Source organism: Canis lupus, chromosome 10 (genome assembly GCF_048164855.1).
Source record: "Canis lupus baileyi chromosome 10, mCanLup2.hap1, whole genome shotgun sequence".
Lineage (NCBI taxonomy): Eukaryota > Metazoa > Chordata > Mammalia > Carnivora > Canidae > Canis > Canis lupus.
The window spans coordinates 58,201,486-58,210,391 of record NC_132847.1 but is presented as its reverse complement, the minus strand read 5'-3'; positions in this window follow the sequence as shown (position 1 = coordinate 58,210,391).

Here is an 8,906-nt window from a genome sequence, read left to right as displayed (position 1 = left end):
ATTCAAACCTCCTTTAAAAAAAAAAAAAAAAAAAAAAAAAAAAAAAAAAAAAAGAATTTTGAGAAGGAAAACCATTGTATGCTCATAAGGGTCCTGGTAACCAAAAGTGCCTGGAGATTTTGAGCTGTTAACACAGAGAGGTGGCAAAAGTGCTTTCTAGGACATCCTTATGGGCCCAAATGACAGCTGGAGTCAACCTCGCAGGCTTCTGGGCAGGCTTCCAGAGCATGGCTGGAAGTGGGTGAGTGCTGTAACGAAGGCCCCGGTATCGGGGGAGCACTCAGTTTGTCGGTGACCAAGTTTTCTCCGTCAGCTTGGGTTGCTACACCAATACCATAGATTGCACGGCTTAAATAGCAGACATTTACTTCTCACAGTCTGGGGGCTGGAAGCCTAAGATCAGAGTACTGGTATAATCGGGTTCTGGTGAGAACCTCCTTCCAGTTTTGTGGTCTTCTTGCTGTGTCCTCACATGGCAGAGAGAGAGGGAGCTCTCTCCTGCCTCTTCTCAGAAAAGCCCTGACCCCATCCTGTGGGCTCTACCCTCATGATCTCATTACCTCCCAAAGGCTCCATCTCCAAATACCAACACATTAGGGATTTAGGGTTTTGACATACAAACTGGGGACAGTGCAGGGGTTGGGGCACATTCTGTCCGTAGCAGAAGTAGAGAGCCCTACAGTGTTATGCGGTGAAACCAGGCCCTGTACTAGGCCCTGGGGATATGGCGTGAACAAGGCCTCCAGACACTGCCCGGTGAGAGTCATAGTCCAGTGGAGGGAGACCAATGGTTAAACAGGCAATTCCAACACAGTGATAGGCATTTGGAGAGAGGGACACAAAGTCTCTGTTGGAGCACACGGGAGGACACCTCATCTAGGTAGACATGCTACTGGGCCTCTTGATTCGTTTTCCACTTAAATATACAAAAGTGACTTGGGATTTGGGGTAGGATGAAAAAGGACATGGTGGTTGTGGGAAGAGAGGTCCCAGAAGGCTTCTCAGAAGAGGTAGACGGCCTTTTTGGAGCTGGGAATTCGAAGGGTGGGTAGGATTTTGATGGGCAGAGATTTGGTAAAGCACATCAGCCTAAGGAAACAGCCTGATCCCTGACAGAGGCGTGAATGGGGGATATGCCCAGTGGACAAGAGCTCATCTCCACGGCCTGTGGGTTGAGTACATAATACAGGATAGCAAGAGACATAGCTGGAAAAGCAGACGGGAGGCAGGTCAGAGCCTCACACGGTTTGGACTTTGTCCTATAGGTCTTGGGGAGCCATTGCTGGCATTTCGAGTGGGGCAGTGACACCACTGGGCCTGCATTTTGGGGATGGTTTCCAGGGCAGTTTGGATGATGCTGGGGGAGGCTGGCAAGATGGGACCAGTCTCTAGTAGGGGTGTAGGTGAGCAGTGATAAGGGCATCAGTCCTGGGGTAAGAGCTAAGTCAGTGGGGCAGTCACCCAGGCCCAGCAGAGCCGGAGGGGGCACAATCAGACAGCAAGCCCCTGAGAAGAAGATGATGATTCCTCCCAGAGGAGCCTGGCCCACCTTAGGTCCAAAGAGCAAGGTCAAGGTTAGGGATGGAAAGCTTCCAGAGTGCTAGAGCAGGGCCAGTGGAGCAAGGGGCCAGGGGAAGGATGAAGCAAGGGGTATGAGGGCTGTTGCTAGAAATGGGCCTCAGACCTCTGACTGAACCTTGGTGTGTTGACATGTGCGTGTTGGGGTGGGCTGTCTGTGCGTACCTGTGATACATACACGGACATGTGCAGAGCACGGAGGAGATATGACCTGGGCTAGAGGGTGACAGACCAAGAGGACAACGAGGGGCCTCGCGGGGTCGGGTGGGAGACACCCTCGAGGTCTTAGCACCCACGCGGGCAGGCAACGCTTGACCACCTGCATCAAGAGAACGGAGAGCCATGAGCTTCCCACGGAACTGCTCTATGCGCCCGGTCGAGTCTCCGACCAGGGAAGCAGCACCCCGGCCACGCCCACGCTCAGCCACGGCCACCTCGGCCACACACCTACTAAGCCATGAAGCCTTTTTCTTAGAGACTTGAATCAAAGTCCTTCCTGGCACTTCCCACGGGTCTCTAGGGGCTCTGTCCCCTGCGCTCAGGTCTGCGGGGAACCAGTCTGTCAGCAGTCGGGCGTCCCCAGGAGGTTCCTTTACAAAGTCCCTGGGGTGCCAGGAGCACCAGCCTGCAGGACAGTGAACGCACTGGCTGGTGACACCCCAGATGAGGGCGAGGGGCTTCCCAAGGCACTCTCCCCAGATTCTTTTTGGCGCTCGATTCCTTCCTTCCTTCCTTCCTCTCTCCCTCCCTCCCTTCCTTGTTTCCTTCCTTCTGTCCTTCTGTCCTTCCTTCCTTCTGTCCTTCCTTCTTCCCTCCCTCCCTTCCTTCTTCCCTTCCTTCCGTCCTTCCTCCCTTCCTCCCTTCCTTCTTTCCTTCCTTCTGTCCTTCCTTCCTTCTGTCCCTCCTTCTTCCCTCCCTCCCTTTCTTCTTCCCTTCCTTCCGTCCTTCCTCCCTTCCTCCCTTCCTTCTTTCCTTCCTTCTATCCTTCTGTCCTTCCTTCCTTCCTTCTTCTCTCCCTCCCTCCCTTCCTCCCTCCTTCCCTTCCTTCTTTCCTTCCTTCTGTCCTTCTGTCCTTCCTTCCTTCTCTTCCTTCCTTCTTCCCTTCCTTCCTCCCTCCCTCCTTCCCTCCCTCCCTTCCCTCCTTCCTCCTTTCCCTCCTCCCTCCCCTCCTTTCTCCTCCCTTCCTTCTTTCCTTCCATCTTTCCTTCCTTCCTTCCATCCTTCCTTCCTTCTTTCCTTCCTCCCTTCCTCCCTTCCTTCTTTCCTTCTTTCCTTCCTTCCTTCTTCCCCCCCTCCCTCCCTTCCCTCCTCCTCCCTCCCTCCTTTCCCTCCTCCTCCCTCTCTCCCTTCTTTCCTTCCTTCCTCCCTTCCTTCCTCTCTCCCTCCCTTCCCTCCTTCCTCCCTCCCTCCCTTCCCTCCCCTCCCTCCTCCCTCCCTCTCTTCCTCCCTTCCTTCCTCCCTCCCTCTCTTCCCTCCTTCTTTCCTCCCTCCCTTCCCTCCTCCCTCCCTCCCTTCCCTCCTCCCTCCCTCCCTTCCCTCCTCCCTCCCCTCCCTCCTCCCTCCCTCTCTTCCTCCCCTCCCTCCTCCCTCCCTCTCTTCCTCCCCTCCCTCCTCCCTCCCTCTCTTCCCTCCTCCCTCCCTCCCTCCCTCCCTTCCCTCCTCCCTCCCTCCCTCCCTTCCCTCCTCCCTTCCTTTCTTCCTCCCTCCCCTCCCCCTCCCCTCCTCCCTCCCCTCCCCTCCCCTCCCCTCCCCTCCCCTCCCCTCCCTGCTCCCTCCCCTCCGGGCCTGGAGCGCTGGGGCCGTGGGGGGCCGCCCCCCGCGGTACTGTACCGCCCCCTCCGCCGCCCGCCCTCGGGGATGTCTGCCGCCCGCCCCTCCCCTGCTGCTGACGCACGGTCCTATAATAAGCCTCTGTTACTTGGAGCTGGGGCGGCTCCATAGTAAGCCGAAACCGCTACTATATTTACACCCTTTCCACATTTAGACAAAGGCTATTTTTAACAGAAGGTCTATTTGTGGGGGTTGCCAGCGTCACACTCCGTTCACATGCATCTCACCATCCTGAGTCTATTATTTTGATTTCACACTTGCACCAGGTTTCTTTCCTTCCCTCCTTCCCTCCATCATTTCGCTTTCGTTTCTCCTGTCTCCTTCCTTTCTCCTTCCTTTCCTTCCTTTCTTGCCCCAAGAGGAAACCAGGACGCGAGAGGTCTTTGGCAGGCTGTGTTTCCAGAGTTTTCCTGGGGACGCTCAGTCCCGGGCCTGTGGACTTCCTGGGTGCCTGCGGCGGGGGCAAGCACCGACCCCAGTGCCCGGGCTCCGTGGGCTCCGTCGTGGCTCCCAACTGCCCTGGGCAGGACTCGGGGACACAGACTGGCCTTCCTTCTCCGTGGCGTTCCAGATCTGCCTGTGTGTGTCTTGGGGGGAGGGAGCTAGCCAGGTCAGAGCAAGCCAACCGCTTCCTCCTTCATGCAGAACCTTGTTTCAGCTTACAAGTTAATTTTATCAGATTTTTCTAAAAAGACAGAATTTTTGTTTATTTTGATGAAAGAAATTTCGTACTTTCCAGAGGCACCATCCACTTGTGGGAAGGGGGGAGAAGTCCATGGAATTAGCACGTACTCAGTGCCTGCTGTGGTCCAGCCCTGACCCTGACAAGGGTGCTAGGGGCTGGCCCTGCCTGCACCAGGGTTACAGGTGAGGAGACGGGGTCCAGAGAGATCTGGAAGCTGCTCTGAATTCAATTAGCTGGGAAGTGACTGAGCTGGGACTTATGCTGGCCCCCAAGTCTCACACCTACTGCTTCCTTCTCACCTCTGTGAAATAAAGTCTTCGTTAAAGCTGCTTTTATTACTTTCTGCCCCTAGAGGAAAGAGTACTTTCTTCCCTCCTCACCCTCCACCCCAGCTAGAAGAGACCTTTCCCACCTCAGAACCCTCCTTCTTCAGATACTGAGCAGTGACTGATCTGAAATACAAACACATTGGAATCTAAAAGGACCCCAGCCCAGGGCCCCCTGCAAAGACCTCGTAGATTCTCAAGTGTTCCAGAGAAACCATGTGGTCAAATCTTATTTTATCCCTCCAACAATCAATTTGGATTATGGCTCAAGAGGGAAATATTTTTGTTGTTTTTCTAAGAGCAAAGAGTCTTGACATTTGAATTCACATCAGATGATAACAGAACAGAATACGGAGCCCATTGTAGGACACCTGCCCTCCTTAGCCCAACTTCCATGGTGTCAGAAAACCCATGCAAACCAAATGCTCCCTGGGTCGCCATCATCAAGACTTTAAAATTGCTGACTCTGTCCGGCTCGAGCATTTTCTGGAGACTCCGATAAGAGATTATTTATCTACTTGGTGTCCTGCAAGTCAGGAGACCCAAGCCCAGAAGCCTAACAACTCTAACATTAGGGCAAGTCACATTGCTAATAGTTAATTTCTTCTCCCTCAAAATGGAGATCCTAAGACCACCTCACCTACTCACCTGCTTCACAACCTGCAGAGAAGTTCAAACGAGAGAATTTACATGAGTGCACCGCTTTGAAAGCTAGCAAATGCCACAAGACCATTAGTTACAAATGCTGATGTTTTTAACATTAGTAGAGATGTGAAAGAGGGCTCCACAAAGCCAAGTGATGTGTTCAAGGTCACACAGCAAGTAAGGGGTTGAAAGAAGGGCTTATAGGCCTGTGTCTCTCTGCAAAGGGCTGAAAAAAAATTGCAGAGCCAGTGGAAGCCTCAGGTGCTGAGCTCTACCAGTGCTGGGCCAAGTTCAGCTCAGAAATGGGGACACTGATCTGGGATGGGTCCCATCGCTCTCCCCGGCTGACCCTCCCTGCACTTTGTGCCAGCAGCTTCTCAGACTTCTCAGCAGTGTGAGTGTCCTGCCTGGGCCAGTACCGAAATCCCAGAACAGTGACAGAGGAGCCAGTGTCATGGGGCTTCTGGTTTCAGGATATACTGGAAAGGCGAGAAGGAAGCTTGTCTTCCCCCTGGATCTGGGCCAGGGCCGGGTGGCAGGGCCTCCCCCGCCAGGAGCTGGGACGTTCCCCAGGTGCCCAGGCATCTCCAGGTCAGTAGGGCCGCCAGCACTTTTCCAAAGCATTAGCTTGGGTCAGATCATAAATCATCCAGCCCTTTGCACGGACCAGATGTCTTGTCAGCTCAGACAAAACCTGCCTTGTGCTCACCCAACTTTAGGAGGGGTTTGCAGAAAAGGAATTAAAATCCCCGATGGTTGCTTCTTGGTGGACTTGAGGTTAAGACCTCTTTACATTGCCACACCTCTACACCTGGCCTCCGTGACCCTGGAAGGTGTGACCTTCAAGCCTCTGGCCACACCTTTCCCACCACCACCACTTGACCTGCCCACCCCGGGACCCTTGGCAAATTCCCACCCTTTTTCAAGGTCTGGGGCAACTATTATTCCCTCTGTGAAATCTGTTCTGGTCCTCTCTCCCAGTTTGGAATAACGAGAGCCCCTTCTCTGGGCTTTCAGCAGCTCCTAGGAGAACAGGGCAGCACATCTCAGGCCGAGCAGGGCAGGGCAGGTCTGTGTGCCCAGCCTAGAACAGGGGAGGTGCTCAGCTGATCAACGGGACTGGAGTCAAGCTTCGTCTCTCCCCTTCTTCTGGAGCATGGAGCAGAGCTCTCAGCCTGAGAGCCCTAGTTAATGCAATAGAATCTGTGGTACCCAAGCTAGTCAGTCCTCTTGTGAGGGGCCTATGTCCACACCCTCTGTTTGCCTGTTGTTGCCTCACAGCTGCCCCATTTCCTGGAAGAATTGCCTTCAGGAACCAGCTGCCTCTCCAGGAGGTTACAGCTTTCTCCTATACCTACTCCCAAGCCCACTCAGCAGGGCAATGACCAAGTGACACCAGGGGGATGCAGGCCCCTCCCTTCAGAGGGACAACTCTGTAGCATGTTTTAGGCTCCAGGGTCCATCCTGCTTTCCACTCCCTCCCCAAGGATCGGGCCAAGATCAGGCTTTACCTGAGGCCCCAACTCAGGGGGCCCTCCCATCCCAGGCTGTCTAGCCGGTTTAGCACTGAAGGTCCCAGGTCCCAGAAACCTTTCAATGCTGGGTAGTTGGAGCCAGTTGGTCAGCCTTGATTGGATGGCCAGATTTAGGAAATAAAAATCCAGGATATCCAGTTAAATTCACATTTCAGATAAACAAAGCATATATTTTTAGTATAAGTACATCCACGCCATATTTAGAACATACTTGTAGTAAAAAAAAATAAAATTACTTGTTGTTTATCTGAAATTCAGATGTAATTGGACATCCTCTATTTTATATGGTAGCCTTACCCTCAACCACATCTCTGTGCTCATCTCTTTCCTTCTCCTTCTCCTGCTTCCCCACTCCCTCCCTTGCTGATTTTTCTTTAAAGACCCTCCCTCAATAAACCACAGGTACTTTATCTCAGGCTCTGCCTCTAGGGAACCTGACTCGACACTGTCATTGCCTCTTCCTGCTGTCCTGGGTGGCCAGGGAAGGCCTTCCACTTTCCCTGGAGAATACCTGTCTTTGGCCCATTCTCTTTGCATTGGATGGGCAGGCTGTTCTAAGGAGGCTCTCTGGGTGACCCTGGCGGGGGAGCCACAGACCTTAACTACAGGACTGGCTTCTTGGAAAACTCGGAGGAAGACTGAGATGTCCAAGAATCTTTGTAACTATGGCCTTCTTTAAGGAGACTGTTTTCACCTACCCATGAGAGACCTTGTGTTGCTGGCTTAAGATGTCACACTCTGGAACATGAAGGCTAGATTAAATGGCCTCTGGCTCTTCCAGCTGAGACCTGGCGAGATTTGGAGTTTCCATAAGCCAGACATCTGTGTTTCGTTTATAAACTATTTAACCTCCTGTCTGGCACAAGGTAGTACTTATTAAGAAGTTGCTATGAGCATTATCATAACCAATAGTAATAAATAACTTCTGATTCCCCCAGATAACACAGGATTAACAAGAAGACGTCCTATGGAGCACCCAGCTAAACAGATTACAGGTCAAAGCCACCCAAAGATGGAGTGAGTGAGCTCCCTGTCATCAAAAGGAAGAAAAGGGAAGGAAGACATTTATCCACCTGCCAGGGGCAGATAATTTCCATTGATCACCTCCTTTAATCAAACATTGGGGTGCTGTGGCAGAGGCTGGATGACAGAGTCTGGACTGGAAGAGCATGAAAGCCTGAATTCCAAAATCCCATGAAAACCACTGACATCTCACATTTATGATAAGCCCAGTGGCCTCTCTGGTGTCCAGCAATTTGGACACCAAATTTGTCCCAGACTCCACCCCTGTACTTTTCAGAACAGTGCATCCTCCTGGACCAGTTAGGAACCTCCCAGCCCCATAGAGAGGGCCAGAAGAAGAACTGACCCAGAAACATTCAAACCCCTGTGCCTTATTCCTCTAAACACTGGGGACAGACTCATGGCCTCCTTCTTTTTGTTTGTCACCACACTGTGTGTGCAGGTCCCTCTTCTCAAAGAGCCCACCTCAGCCATAACCTGGGGCTGAGACCTGCTCCATCTTGCCCCACAGATATTTAACTGAAGGGACTGGCTTTCTATCCCTCTCCTCCCACTGTCACAAGGACACCCAGGAGCCCTCATTTCACATTCAACGCCACCGTGGATTCTTTGTCCACAGCACAAATCATAGGGCTGAAAGAGACTATGAGGCCCCTCGTCCAAACCTTAGCGGACCAGTGAGTAGAGGCCCCTCAGGAACAACCCTGCCATGTGCCTCTGCTTCAGATGGAGAGCTTGCTCCCAGTGGGTGTCACCCCTCCCAGGTCTGAACTGCACAACCACTGGAAGGCGCTTCTCACAGCCCTATGTGATCTGACTCCTTGTGGCTGCCTCTCCTTGGCCCCGGTAACCTTCGGAGATGGCACAGGATGTCCAGTGGGGTTGGAGGGGGCGATGCACAGAGGAGCTGGGAGGCAATGGAAGAACTGGCAAGCAGTGAAGTCAGAGGGACTTCATCAGAGAAACATCGAAGAGCGAGTTGGCAGGGCTGTGCTCACTGTAAGAGGCACCTGTATCCTGTCTGCTCCAACTCTTGCTGTCATGCTTTTCCAAAGTTTGTTGCTAAGGAGGTAACACCTCAGCCCTCTAGAAAACTTGTCATCCCAAATAACACGCTCTGAGAACTGCAGAAAACTGGGGTATTGTGTGACCCACCGTGGTAACAAGAAAAATGTGGTCGGGAAGAGAGGTGACGAAACTGCACCACGCAGAGGACAGCGGACAGAACTGGGCCTGTTCCTCCAGGAGAACAGATCTGGGCGGTAAAGGAGTTGCCCCTGAACA